This window comes from Telopea speciosissima, chromosome 4, assembly GCF_018873765.1.
Source record: "Telopea speciosissima isolate NSW1024214 ecotype Mountain lineage chromosome 4, Tspe_v1, whole genome shotgun sequence".
Lineage (NCBI taxonomy): Eukaryota > Viridiplantae > Streptophyta > Magnoliopsida > Proteales > Proteaceae > Telopea > Telopea speciosissima.
This window is the reverse complement of record NC_057919.1, coordinates 7,091,839-7,103,464: the sequence shown is the minus strand read 5'-3', so window position 1 is coordinate 7,103,464 and position 11,626 is coordinate 7,091,839. Positions and strand designations below refer to the sequence as shown.

At 36.0% G+C, this 11,626-nt stretch overlaps 1 long non-coding RNA gene across 1 annotated transcript; it reads left to right on the top strand.

Moving 5' to 3' along the window:
• Positions 1 to 1,419: 1,419 nt before the first annotated feature.
• On the top strand, positions 1,420 to 6,402 carry LOC122657889. Its single transcript, XR_006332384.1, has 3 exons — positions 1,420 to 1,573; positions 2,585 to 2,594; positions 6,393 to 6,402. It is a non-coding gene; the product is annotated as an uncharacterized LOC122657889 (long non-coding RNA).
• The last annotated feature ends 5,224 nt before the right edge of the window (positions 6,403 to 11,626 follow it).

Sequence of the window (11,626 nt, the reverse complement as noted above, 5' to 3'; positions counted from 1 at the left end):
ACGATGATACCAATTGCAGCATGAGATAGCACCAAATCCGATTGCAACCATTTGGAACAAGGCAATCTGGCAACTTCATTTGCTAGGGTGGATTAGGGGTTTGATTATTGTGAAAGATCAAACACTATGATCTCAGGATCTTCTCTGAGTATATATTATCTTGAATATGGCCTCATTGTAAAAGACTGGGGACCCACAAATTCGAATGGGTCCCACCTGAAATGTAATCTCCCATTATCATAACCGTTCAATCCATAAGTTAAAAATGCCACCATGGCACACTTAAAAATGCCATGTCTCATATGTATGGATGATATGGTAATTCTAACTATTAAATGTCTAAGGAGTGATTTGGATTGAAACTCCATCAAATTTCAGGATCATCCAACTTAACAACTTGTAGGACATAGGTGTGTCACCTAGATATTCTTTTCTAGGTGGTCCAATTAGAAAATCATAGCTACCAATTTAGTATTATTAATCCGTATTCTTACGTTCAGAATGTTTTGCCTTCTTTCCATTCCATCATTTAAAAAAAGGCAAGAGATCGTTGCCTTGTCAAGTGGCCCTTGCACCAATGCGGAGGCCAATGATAGCATGTGTAGGGCATCAATATTAATGGATTTTTTATTTCTGAAGCGGAGGGGTAGATGGATGATATGGTAACTCCAACTATTAAATATGTCTAAGTGGCCCCATTCCACCATTTAAAAGAAAAAGGGGCAAGATATCATTGCTTGGTCACATAGTCCTTGCACCAACGTAGGGGTCAATGAGAGCATGCGTAGGGCATCAACATCAATGAATTTTTGTTGCGTGGATACATTCTTCGTTGTTTGGGTTGAAACTAGATGAAGTCTGAACAATGGGGCCTTGGGGATTATTGGGCTACAAAATTTTTCAACCTCATCGAATATGTTACATGATAGATATTTAGGCCAATTAGGTCTCCTACCTACTTGAGTCATCCAAAAATAGGTCCCTATTTTTTTCAGACATAATATGTTAATATTTTAGTGAGGCATCTTGCATGAGTTTCTTACAAAAGAAATCAAATACAATCATCAAATCCCATTAGTAGGTTATTTCATTTTGTTGGTTTGGTTCATTTTTTTTTTTTTTGGGGGGGGGGGGGGGGGGGGAGGGGGGGTTCATGTACGTCCTCTGAGGTATCACATAATTACAAAAATACCCCTCAATTTTGGGAAATTCTACATGCCCCTTGAGGTTCTTAAAAATTAACACATGTCTCCATTTCGTTAGGACTAACAACGTTAAAATCAATTGATAAAGTGACAAAAATGCCCTTGCGAGAAAAAACCTGCAACTCATCTTCTCCAAATCGTTTAGGGTTTGGAAAAAGGGAAGATGAGTTGGGCTTCCCTATCCATCTCCTCCAACAAAACCTGCAACTCGAACGCTTGGAATTCTCATCATCGTCGAATGGCCTCGATTCTCCTAGACTCTCTTTTTTTGTCAAGAAAGACATCGCTCAGATCCAATCTCTCTGCGTCGAGATGGATTGCCTCTGGAGATCCGTCACTTCCAAACCCCAACGTGATCTCTGGAAGCGGTAACAATTCCTATAACCCTAATTTCTCTTTTATCTCCACTACCCAATCTATTTGATCCCTTACTTTGAGTACCAAACAGACATATGTAAGTCGATCTGTAACTTCCTGTTTTACATTACAAGATAATGTCAAGGCACCGATAATGTAGCGAATAACAAGCCCTAACAAGCCCAAAACTATAATTAGTCTTCTCTGAAATAGGTCTTGAAGGAACTATTGAATGTGGAAACCAGGATTATGAGTGCTTGAGAAATAGAAAAAATATTTAAATAGTTGCAGGTTTTTTCATTTTTTCCAAACCCTAAACGATTTGGGGAAGATGAGTTGGAAGTTTTTCCTTGCAAGGGTATTTTTGTAATTTTACCCATTGATTTTAATGTTTTGATGAACCCATTGATTTTAATGTTGTTAGTCCTACACTAACAGAATGGGAGTATGTGTTAACTTCTAAGAACCTCAAGGGGACACATAGAATTTCCCAAAACTTATGAATATTTTTGTAATTACATGATACCTTAGGGAAGATACGTGAAAAAAGCCCCTTTTTTTTGTTGGTGAAGGGTTCATCCTTTGTTACTACTATTGATTGACAACAGGTGCCTTGAGAAAAAAATTTAACTTGTTCGATCTCTCGGAATTCTTACCATTTGGATGGCAATAGGAACAAGGGTTGTCTTCTCTCAATTCCCTTTTAAGCTCCGTTTGCTCAACATAAAACACCTAAAAGTAGAATAAAATATTTTACTCTTCCTAAAGTATTTTACAGATTAGGCATAAAATGTGGACCCCATTGTATGAATTTTTTTTTTGGTACAGACCCCATTGTATGATTTTAAGTCCCTGTTTTTTATTTCCTATGCAACACCCCAACAAAATTTTATTTTGTATTTTTTTGCTTCAATTTATTTTTCTTTTTTTGGTGAAATGCTTCTACTTATTTTACACTAACGTAAGTGGAGCTATAGAAATGTATTATTTTATGAAAAGAGGTTTTCTGGTCGTGAACCTAGAAAAGTAAAAGTCATAATAACTCTTAGATGCTAGTTGGAGTATGATGAGCATATTTATGTGTGAAATCTTAGGACATAAAGCATACATTTTACCACATTGGACAGAGTTACTCGGTGCTTTTTTGTGCTTTTCAGGTTTTAGGTGAATTCTTATGAAAATGGAGGAGATGATGCTAAGAAAATGTTTTTAAGCTATTTAGAGGTGTTAATGGCATGGATACGTAGCCCATCGAGTCAGCTTCTTAACGGTTCAAACGGCACTTGATTCCGAGTTGAAACGAAGAAGTTACGGCCGTTTCCGTAACGAAGCGCGAAAATGGTCTACAAGGGTTTATTTGTAATTATTGATAATCGGCCGGGGACAAAGTGAAGCAAAAGTTCGGATTCTAGGGGCTTTAATAAAATAACTAGAAATTATATTTCCTGTACCCGAAAGATTCCATTTGGAGGGCTCTGGACAGTCTAACTTCAACTTGAGATATCTTGGGCTCCCCAACTCCAAATTGGACGAAATTTGAGTCTATTTTGGGTGATTTTTCGCAAGGAACACAATGGTGATGCTTATATAAGCACCCCATGCTCCACGTTTTCTGAAGGACAGAATGGGTATTTTATTTATTCTTGAAGGAATCCTAGTCATCACCCTTACTCTCTCTCTCCACCAACTTCTCAAGGGCACTTCTGGAATTCTACTTGGGATAGATTTATTTTGAAAGATATTCTCTCACCTATGGAAAGTTGAAAAGTCAAAGATGCTTTGATTTTATTGCTTGTAGAAGATATCTACAAAGAAAAGAAGACTTGTTAGAATTGAAAGTTTACTTTTCTAAATGTAAGGTCTACATGTAAACAATCTTCTTATTCTTATTTCTATTTTTTTTCTTTTTTCTTAGGATTAAAGGCATTGTAAAAGAGGAAGGAGAAGAGAATATTCTCTTTTCTTAGGGAATATTTCTCCTATACTTCCCTCTTCTCTCTTCTCTTCTCTTCCCCCTGTAAATACCCCTTGCCCTTTGGGTTGTAGAAGTTAGTTTTTTAGTTCAGTTTTTAGTTAGTTTCTAGTTCAATTTTAATTCAATTTTTTAGTGTAATTTTTATTTCATTCACTTAGTGAAATTTTCTCTTCTTTTCCTATTTTTGGCTTAAGTTCTTAATTTTGATTTCAAGTTCTTAGTTTTGATTTCATAAGTCTAGTTTAATAGTTGTAATAGTTTTAGTTTAAAGCTTCCTAGTCTAAGTTCCTATGTTGATGACAAGACATGGAGATTTAGAAGAGGAAGTCATGGTGAGTTTATTCAAGTATTCAAGCACATCAAGGTATCTCATTCTTTAAACCCTTAATCTCATTCTCCCTTTCCTCTATCTCTCTCTATCTTCTTCTTCTTCTCCTCCCTCTATTTCTTTTATTTTTTTTATATGGTTGTGGTATGTGGATGCACTTTTATTCCCTTATTTCTTTTTATGTGATTATGAAGTGTGGCTGCGTTTTTTTTATTCCTTTCAATTCGCTTTAGTTTGATAGGTTAGATGCTCATGTGTTAGGACGCCAATTTAATCCCTTAATTTTGTTAGATGCTTATGAGTTAGGATGCATTAATTTTCATTAGTTTAATTTAACACTTTAATTTGGTTCACTTTGCATTGCTTTTAAGTTAATTAAGTAGAGTGGCGTATATCTCCTCGTGTTCGACCCGTAGCTACGATTGACCCGTACGCTTGCGGTATTATTTTAACTCAAACAGAGTATTACGGTAACTTTGTTCAACAAGGGGAATATTAATTTCTTCCTCACAATGAATGAATCTAAATCACAATGTCCCATCTCTGATCAATAGAACAGAAGTCTTACTATGTTTTGAAATCAAATTCCTTGGTTTTAAGGAATTAAATATGGATTCTATTTGAAAAGTTTGTTTACCATATCCTGCTAAACAAATGTGACCGAAAGTGATAATTAATAAATATTAAATTACTAAATAAATACAACGCATAGAAAGCGATATATAATTTGACATTTGAGGATGCTTGTAAAATATGAACTTTTGATAATAAACTGATGAGGTAAACATGAAACCGCTATCATTGATTATTTTCATTAATACAAGTTACATTGTTGTTGTTGATGATGATGATAATAATGATGTCAATTACACCAAGAGATAGCATCAAATCCGACTGCAACCAGTTGGAACAAGGCAATCTGCTGGCAACTTCATTTGCCAGGGTGGATTAGGGGTTTGATTGCTGTGAAAGATCAAATACTATGATCTCTTGATCGTCTCTGAGTATATATTATCTTGAGTATAGCCTCATTATAAAAGACTTGGGACCCACATCTGAATGGGCCCCATCTGAAATGTAATCTCCCATTAGCATACCGTTCAATCCATAAGTTAAAAATGCCACTATGGCACGCTTAAAAATGCCATGTCTCATGTGGATGGATGATGTGGTAATTCTAATTATTAAATGTCTAAGGAGTGATTTGGATTCTAGGACATAGGTGTGTCACCTAGATATTCCTTTTTAGGTGATCCAATTAGAAAATCATAGCTACCAATTTAGCATTATCATTCCGTACTCTTACGTTCAGATTGTTTGCCTTCTTTTCATTTCATCATTAAATGCACCCAATATTCCTCGTACCCCCCTTAGCGTCTGATAAATCCACGTACCATCCCTGCTTTACCCCCTATTGCCAGATAGGTCCAAACTGTTAAGTACCACCGTTAAGTGCTAAAAACTTGACCATTTTATCCTTTGTTCCATTTTTATAAATTTAAAAAGACTTAATTACCCTCACTTAGGTATTGCCCTAACCTAAGTGGAAAAGACCATTTTACCCTTTGTTCTATTTTTATAAATATAAAAAGATCTAATTGCCCTCACTTATGTATTGCCCTAACCTAATTGAAAAAGACCATTTTACCCCCAACAACCTGTATCATGCTTCTTCTAGCTAAGATCGATACTCTCACCAGAACGGAGTAAAGCAAAGTGAGCAAACAGCTAGGGAAGTGGTAGCCTCGTGAAACCGTGAGATGTTTGAGAATCGAGGCTATGGAAACTTGATCATTGGGGGTGGGTGTCAATTACTCGGTTTGGTCAGGTTATGATGAGGTTCTGAATCAGTTTTGGAGTGAAATTGGGTAAAGTCCAAATCAAACTATTAACGGACTCTTATCGTGCTGTTATCGGTTAAGTTTTTATTTTACCCATATATATTAAGAAAACAAAAATACTGAAACTAATAGTTTGAATCGATTTTTTTTGGGTTTTCTTATGGTTTTGATGGTTTTGATAGGTCCAGCTCGTTTTAGGATCTATCAGTTACATAAAACCCCATCTCGAAAACCAAAATGATTGGAGTTCGATTCAATTCAGGCTGCAGAATCAATCGTTTTAATTCGATAGAGTAGCTAGGATCAATCACTTGTTTTAGGTTCAATTTTTCTTTTTTCTCTTTGATTTTACTCTTTTTTTTTAAAAAAATTCTTTTTGATTTTTTTTCTTTTGGAAGATTTTGTCGTCTCTTTCCCCTAAATTATATCTCTTTAATATAAGAAGGAAATCAGAAGGAGAAGAAGAAGGAGCAGAGAACGATGGAGCAGATAAGAACCAGAAGAAGGAATAAAGACGAAGCAGAAGAAGAAACAAAGAAGGGAATGTGAGTCGAAGCAGAAGAAGAGACAGAGAAGGAGCAAAGAAGAAAGAGCATAGAAGAAGTAGAAGAAGGAGAAGCTGAGAAGAAGTTACCTGCAGGCCTAGATCGTCGCCGGAGAAGGAAGGAAGTGGACGGAGCAGGGAGCAGGGAGCTGGACGCCTCGCTGGAGCAGCAGGTTCTCCTCCCAAGCTTTTCGTTTCTCTCTCCACTGGGTATGCAACGGTAATATTAGGTTGGGTTGGTTTTTAAGAACAAATAGTTGGGGGTAAAATGGTCTTTTCCAATTAGGTTAGGGCAATACATAAGTGAGAGCAATTAGGTATTTTCATATTTATAAAAATAGTCTTTTCCAATTAGGTTAGGACAATACCTAAGTGAGGGTAATTAAGTCTTTTCAGATTTATAAAAATGGAACAAAGGGTAAAATGATCAAGTTTTTAGCACTTAACGGTGGTACTTAACAGTTTGGACTTATCTGGCATTAGGGGGCTAAAGCAGGGGTGGTACGTGGAATATTGAGGGGTGGTACGTGGACTTATCAGACGCTTAGGGGGGTACGAGGAATATTGGATGCATTATAGGGGGTATATGTACTTTACCCTTAAAAAAAAAGATAAGGGATCGATGCCTTGTCACGCGGCCCTTGCACCAATGCGGGGGTGCCAATGAGAGCATGTGTAGGGCATCAATATTAACGGATTTTTTATTTCACAAGGGGAGGGGTAGATGGATGTATGATAATTTTAACTATTAAATATGTCTAAGTGGTCTCATTCCATCATTTAAAAGAAAAAGGACAAGGTCACAAGAGATCATTGCTTGGTCACATGGTCCTTGCATCAATGCGGGGGCCCATGAGACATCGATGAATTTTTTATTTTACATGGATACATTGCCAAGTAGGTGTCCTACCTACGTAAGATCCAAAAAACGTCCCCATTTTTTTTTAGACATAATATGTTAATATTTTAGTGAGGCATCTTGGATGAGTTTCTTACAAAAAAAAAAAAAAAAAATCAAATATGATCATCAAATCCCATTAGTAGGTTATTTCATTTTGTTGGTTTAGTTCATCCTTGGGGTGAAGTGTTCATCCTTTGTTACTAGAGTCCTTTTATGCTCTAATTTTTAATGGCATTCCCAAGATTCTATCAACTGTACCCATTCGTGCCCATATATTTGTGATATTCATCCTTTATCAAAACCCTAAAACATCTCTAGGAACGCCCACATGTATCACCACCACTTTCCTCGTAGCCACCGCCACCATCAAGTCTACTTCAAGGCTACTTCTTCAATTCTGATTTTTCAATACGGTTTCGATCATTGCTTTAATTGCACATATTATTGTTTAATCACTAGATCATTGTTTTGAGCCCTTAAATCACTGCTACCAATTTCTGTTTTCCATCTGGGTTTTCAAGTTTCCTAACTCCAACAGAAACCTCAATATGTCTCAAATCAGCCACGCATTGTAATCAAATTTTACTCTCATATTATCCCGTTAATTAGACCGTATCGACCGTGTTCAGCCCCAACCAGATTTGTTCCGACTATCAACTTTCTCTAATCTGGTTCTAATTCCTAACCTCTGTGGTTTCGGAATTCTTCTATGCTGCCCTATGAAAGAGAATTCCATCTATAAAGACTACAGAGTGATCTCGCAATTGAGGAATAAATAAGAAAAAAAAAGACCCTATAAAGAATCTAATCAGGTTTGTTCGAATTAGATGGATTTGTTGAGATTAGTAAAGATTTGACAAGAACGAGTATAACATAAAATCCTCAATGGACATTGAGAGCATGAGTTATGGATCGGTAGAAATGGGTAGGGATGATCAATTTATAATGAAAATTGATTTTATATCTTCTATTTTGAATCACGATTGCAAAGTTGCGAAGGAATAATATAGTCTTTCTATACTTGTTTGATAGAATCTAGAATGCGGGGGGAGAGTCATTACCCAAAACCCGGAGGGTTTGTCATTAGAGCATAATCGAGGAGGAATTTACTCTTTACTACTATTGATTGACAACAGATGCCATGAGAAAATATTTAACTTGTTTCGGTCTTCCGGAAATCTTACCATTTGAATGACAATAGGAACAAAGGTTGTTGTCCTCTCTCAATTCCCTTTTATGCTCTCTTTGCTCATCATAAAACGCCTGAAAGTAAAATAAAAAAATATTTTACTTTCCTTAAAAGTATTATATAGATTAGGCATAAAATGTGGACCCCATTTTATGATTTTATATCCCAAAAAAAAGTTTATTTCGTTTTTTTTTGTTTCTACTTATTTTCCACCAACACAAGTGGAGCTATAGAAATGTATTATTTTATAGAAAGAGATTTTATGCTCGTAAACTTAAAAATATAGGAGTCGTATTAACTCTTAGATGTTAGTAGGGATATTATGGTAACTTTGTTCAATAAGGGGAGTATTGATTTCTTGATTTTCTTCTCCATAATGAATGACTCTAAACCACAATGTCCCATCTCTGTTCATATGATTGGTGTGCTTATTTTATTTCCTTAGACTCGGTCTAGTTGTAAGGAAAGGAAGTGAATCAAGTCAATACTATAATGAAAAGTTTTGTAATTATTGTGTGACTAATTCCATAACGTTTCAAATATGATTATTAAATCTTACAGTATTTTGAAATCAAATTTCTTGGTTTTAAGGAATTAAATATGGATTCTATTTGAAAAATATGTTTACCATATCCTGATAAACAAATGCGGCCAAAAGTGATAATTAATGAATACTGCATTATTAAATAAATACAACGCATAGAAAGTGAAATATAATTTGACATTTGAGGATGCTTGTAAAATATGAACTTTTGATAATAATAAGTTGATGAGGTAAACATGAAACTGCAACATTTATTTATTTATTTTTTTTGGGTGCAATTCAAGAGCCAAATGGTCATCATGGCCTTACAAGGAGGCAAGAGGGGACCCACTAGGGGATCAAATATAGTACCAACAGGCTCTACTTTTTGAAAAATAATTAAATATAGACTAGGTGTCGCTGAGAAGACTTGAACCACCGATCAAGCTCCCGACACTGTTTCTCCAAAGGAGCAGCGACCCAACATGGGATACCCTTGATCGACAAACCGCAACATTGACGCATTAGGTAAAGAATGGAACTAAAGAAATGAGTGATCCATTGAATTTACCATCATTCACTCATTCTACTTATTAAAAGCACCTCACCAACTAAATCGTGTACTCGAATACAATAAAGTGATTGCCACTCTTAATAATTCATATATTATAATGATAAAAATATCTCAATAATAGATGAGCAAGAGAAGTGCATGCCTTGGTATCTACATGCATGAAATGGTTCGTCAAATAAAAAAAAGTGGGAAAAACGAGGAGAAAGTATGTCAAAAGAGAGAGATTGTGAAAGGGTTGTACACATTGATTGTGTGTATGCATAATGTGTCAATCTTGCGGTTTCATGTTTACCTCTCACATTTATTTTTTAATTATTATTTTTCTTATTTAAAAATAATAATATAATAATACACATAAGAAGGTCTAGTATACGTCCTAAAAACTATACTATAGATCAAAATAAGGATTAATGGAAAAAGATCAGGAGGGCCTACCACCCAGAATTCCATAGAACGCCGCTACCTGGTTGTGGCCCACGTGGCTTCTACTTGGAGATACAAAAGCACTTGAAAGTACCTCATTGTCCTTTTGAAAAGGACAAGATGCCGAGAATGGATCAGCTGCACGTACCAACATGTGAACTTACATGTGAGAGAGCCAATCACATTTTAATTTTGATAGGTGGTTGGCTCTCACATGTACGTTCACCTTTGGTACGTGCAGAGGAACCGAACTTCACAATACCACCCAAGATGATGTTTGGGTATACAGTTACACACTCTCAGTGACCAGCACACGTGTAGGCTCTAGAGGCACAGGCAGCGATCTCTTTGACTCTTTCCCATTTTTTTTTTCAAATAAAATGGGATTGAGAAATCTAGATTTACATTTGTAGGGCATATCCATTTTGTAATCTATTTTTTCCCATACACTAATTTTATTGTTTTTTTGGTAAGTTTTGAGTTTTTGATTGCATGAACATTCGTGAAATTTGGATCTATCATCCGTAAAATTGGGAGAAATTACAAGGAAATTGAATTAACTTTTAAAATAGAGTAGAAAAAAGCGATGAATTGCATGATTTTCAGTTCTGGTCCCCACGGAATCATGAGCTAGCTGATTGACCAGTGAGTGTGATTCAGAGGTTCAGAGAAGATTCATGGCTGAATCTCTCTAAAGATTACGTACGCAATTCGCTCATCTTCTCTTGTAACTTGTAGGTAGAAGCGCAACGGTGACGTTGGTGCTTACGGACTTGGCGGTAGAAAAGTGACGAAAAAAGTCCCCAAGGTGAGAGTGACAAGAGTTGCAGTGATTCTGTTCTTATCTGTTTTGACTGTTTCCGTTGCCAGCGCAGTCATTCGGTTCTCCTTCTGATTTTTATAGTTTTTTTTTTGGATTCTTGTCCTGTTCCTACTTCCTGCACGCAACTCGCAGCTTCGCCATAACAGTAAACACGACAAACTTATAAATAAATCTGCGACACTGTGAGGGAGCTTTCATTCATTTGTTCTTGTCCTCTAATTAATAAATGTGTAGTTATGGTAATGTCTTTTTCTTTTCCGTAATGTTTCCGTCTTACGAAGCTAACTAGTGCCGGTGAATCTGTTGATAGGTTCTACTCTGTTGACAATTTCGAATTGATTTCTCTTTTCCCTTTCGAATCAGGATATAGGCGGCGAGGCTTGACTCTGGACCTTAATTTGTTTGCTATTTATCTTCCCTTCAAAGTTCAAATGACTTCAAGAAGTCTCAGTGATCTAAAACTGTGAAACCCATCTCCAGTTCTTCGTGGAAGGTGTTGAACTCCCTTCCAATACCATCTCTGGGTTTGTTGGCTTGTTGCAAAGGAAGCTTATCGTATATTTTGAAAGTGCCATTCCTTCTTGAGCTAGTTGGTACCTTTTTGGTATTACTCCACTAATTGTTGCTCGAAAAACTTTATTTGCATGAATTTGTTTTGTTTTATTCCCCATTTATCTCTAATGAAAAGTCTCAGTTGGATTGCTGAAACTTCTGTGTAGATATTTTAAATGCAACCGAGAGTCAGGAGTTCGCAGTGTTTCTTCAGTTTTAGATCCTTGAAGTAATTTTTGAAACAATCAAGACAATCATTTTTAGATATTTTAAGACTATTGAACTCTGATTCTGCAACATTGTATTACCTCTAGTTATCTCTGATATATATATATTTTTTTAAAAGAGGGGTGGTGGTGTTCTACTTCTACCTGAAGGCAACCTCCTATCC